Genomic DNA, 3,985 nt, shown 5'->3' with positions numbered 1-3,985 from the left:
TGCTGGTAGGTGTTTGCAATGCACCGTATGCGTTTTCCTCCACGGCCGGGGAGGTACTCGCCAGCCATGCCCGCCAAGGCAAATCTTCCCTCGGACACACCTCGGACGCTCAACCCCCGAAAAGGCCTGGCTGATCAAAGTGATGGTCGATGCTACTGGTATAACTGAAAAACCCCTGGCGGACTTGGGTTCGGATAACGGTCTTAGAGCGCACCTAGGTACTGTGCCATTGGATCCGGTAAGGCCAGCCGAAACCAGCATCTTCCGGGCTTGCGCACAGCACCCTCCGGATACGCACAGGCCGAGGTGGAGCATGCAGGCTGGAGGTTGGACAGACCTCCATAAGGGGGGTCACCACTCTTACACCCATGCCCAGCAGTGGCATTTCGGTCGGGCGCAAGCAGTGGTTCGAAGGCCTGAGAGACACGGATGTCTTTGACCTCCATCAGCAGGGGTCACTTATCCCTCCCCTTAAGCCGTCAAGGTGCATTAGAGTCGGGCTAGTTCACCTTAACGCACTGCCTTTCTTCTGATCCTTATTATGGTACAATCATATAAGGCTCAGAAAGCATGCTCCCCTATATACCTGCTGGTAGGTGTTTGCATTACACCGTTAGCGCATTCCTCCAGGGTCGGGGAGATGCCAGACAGCCATGCCCGCCAAGGCAAATCTTCCCTCGGACACACCTCTGAGACTCGATTGCCGAAAGGGCATGGCTGATTCAATAAGTGGTTCGTGGCAATGGTATAACACCTACCATTCTCAAACACATGGGGGGGGTTTACGGCCTTAGAGCGCACCTAGGTGCTATACCATTGGATCCGGTAAGGCCAGCCGAAACCAGCATCTTCCGGGCTTGCGCATAGCACCCTCCGGATACGCACAGGTCGAAATACATTACGTGAGGATGGAGGTAGGACGACCTCCATAAGGGGGAGCATCACGCCTCCACCCTTGCCCAGCGTGGGCACTTTGCTCGGGCACAGCCCGTGTCATTTAAAGGCCTGGATCTTTTCAGACCTCCGGGGGGGGCCTCACTCCCCCCCTACTTTGCTCAGAGGGAGCCTCTTACTCGGATAAAGTGATATAGTGTCTGCCATTGCAGGCCTGGATCATCTGTGACTTCCAGGGAGAGGCCTCTCAACTCCTCTCTTAAGCCGAAGCGTGCACTTTAAACGGATAAAGTGTGTGGCATTACATGCCTTTAAGCCTGGAACCTTTCTGACATCCACATATAGGGCCCTCATGCTTAATCATAAGCCCAACATGTACACTTTAATCGGATAAAGTGTGTGACATTACATGCTTTCATGCATGGAGCCTTTCTGACATCCACACATAGGGCCCTCATGCTTAATCATAAGCCCAACATGTACACTTTAATCGGATAAAGTGTGTGACATTACATGCCTTTAAGCCTGGAACCTTTCTGACATCCACATATAGGGCCCTCATGCTTAATCATAAGCCCAACATGTACACTTTAATCGGATAAAGTGTGTGACATTACATGCTTTCATGCATGGAGCCTTTCTGACATCCACACATAGGGCCCTCATGCTTAATCATAAGCCCAACATGTACACTTTAATCGGATAAAGTGTGTGACATTACATGCTTTCATGCATGGAGCCTTTCTGACATCCACACATAGGGCCCTCATGCTTAATCATAAGCCCAAATGTGCACTTTATTCGGATAAAGTGTGTGACATTACATGCTTTCATGCATGGAGCCTTTCTGACATCCACAGAGAGGCCCCTCATCCTCTCTCATAAGCCCAAGAGTGTCATTTAGTCGGATAAATTGTGTGGCATTACATGCCTTTATTCCTGGATCCTTCCTCACATCCAGAGAGAGGCATACCAACCTACTCTCATAAGCCCAACATGTACACTTTAATCGGATAAAGTGTGTGACATTACATGCTTTCATGCATGGAGCCTTTCTGACATCCACACATAGGGCCCTCATGCTTAATCATAAGCCCAAATGTGCACTTTAATCGGATAAAGTGTGTGGCATTACATGCTTTCATGCATGGAGCCTTTCTGACATCCACACATAGGGCCCTCATGCTTAATCATAAGCCCAAATGTGCACTTTAATCGGATAAAGTGTGTGACATTACATGCCTTTAAGCCTGGAACCTTTCTGACATCCACATATAGGGCCCTCATGCTTAATCATAAGCCCAACATGTACACTTTAATCGGATAAAGTGTGTGGCATTACATGCTTTCATGCATGGAGCCTTTCTGACATCCACACATAGGGCCCTCATGCTTAATCATAAGCCCAAATGTGCACTTTAATCGGATAAAGTGTGTGACATTACATGCCTTTAAGCCTGGAACCTTTCTGACATCCACATATAGGGCCCTCATGCTTAATCATAAGCCCAACATGTACACTTTAATCGGATAAAGTGTGTGGCATTACATGCTTTCATGCATGGAGCCTTTCTGACATCCACACATAGGGCCCTCATGCTTAATCATAAGCCCAAATGTGCACTTTAATCGGATAAAGTGTGTGACATTACATGCCTTTAAGCCTGGAACCTTTCTGACATCCACATATAGGGCCCTCATGCTTAATCATAAGCCCAACATGTACACTTTAATCGGATAAAGTGTGTGACATTACATGCTTTCATGCATGGAGCCTTTCTGACATCCACACATAGGGCCCTCATGCTTAATCATAAGCCCAACATGTACACTTTAATCGGATAAAGTGTGTGACATTACATGCCTTTAAGCCTGGAACCTTTCTGACATCCACATATAGGGCCCTCATGCTTAATCATAAGCCCAACATGTACACTTTAATCGGATAAAGTGTGTGACATTACATGCTTTCATGCATGGAGCCTTTCTGACATCCACACATAGGGCCCTCATGCTTAATCATAAGCCCAACATGTACACTTTAATCGGATAAAGTGTGTGACATTACATGCTTTCATGCATGGAGCCTTTCTGACATCCACACATAGGGCCCTCATGCTTAATCATAAGCCCAAATGTGCACTTTAATCGGATAAAGTGTGTGACATTACATGCTTTCATGCATGGAGCCTTTCTGACATCCACAGAGAGGCCCCTCATCCTCTCTCATAAGCCCAAGAGTGTCATTTAGTCGGATAAATTGTGTGGCATTACATGCCTTTATTCCTGGATCCTTCCTCACATCCAGAGAGAGGCATACCAACCTACTCTCATAAGCCCAACATGTACACTTTAATCGGATAAAGTGTGTGACATTACATGCTTTCATGCATGGAGCCTTTCTGACATCCACACATAGGGCCCTCATGCTTAATCATAAGCCCAAATGTGCACTTTAATCGGATAAAGTGTGTGGCATTACATGCTTTCATGCATGGAGCCTTTCTGACATCCACACATAGGGCCCTCATGCTTAATCATAAGCCCAAATGTGCACTTTAATCGGATAAAGTGTGTGACATTACATGCCTTTAAGCCTGGAACCTTTCTGACATCCACATATAGGGCCCTCATGCTTAATCATAAGCCCAACATGTACACTTTAATCGGATAAAGTGTGTGGCATTACATGCTTTCATGCATGGAGCCTTTCTGACATCCACACATAGGGCCCTCATGCTTAATCATAAGCCCAAATGTGCACTTTAATCGGATAAAGTGTGTGACATTACATGCCTTTAAGCCTGGAACCTTTCTGACATCCACATATAGGGCCCTCATGCTTAATCATAAGCCCAACATGTACACTTTAATCGGATAAAGTGTGTGGCATTACATGCTTTCATGCATGGAGCCTTTCTGACATCCACACATAGGGCCCTCATGCTTAATCATAAGCCCAAATGTGCACTTTAATCGGATAAAGTGTGTGACATTACATGCCTTTAAGCCTGGAACCTTTCTGACATCCACATATAGGGCCCTCATGCTTAATCATAAGCCCAACATGTACACTTTAATCGGATAAAGT

This window comes from Brachyhypopomus gauderio, unplaced genomic scaffold (genome assembly GCF_052324685.1).
Source record: "Brachyhypopomus gauderio isolate BG-103 unplaced genomic scaffold, BGAUD_0.2 sc511, whole genome shotgun sequence".
NCBI lineage: Eukaryota > Metazoa > Chordata > Actinopteri > Gymnotiformes > Hypopomidae > Brachyhypopomus > Brachyhypopomus gauderio.
This window is presented reverse-complemented; position numbering follows the sequence as displayed.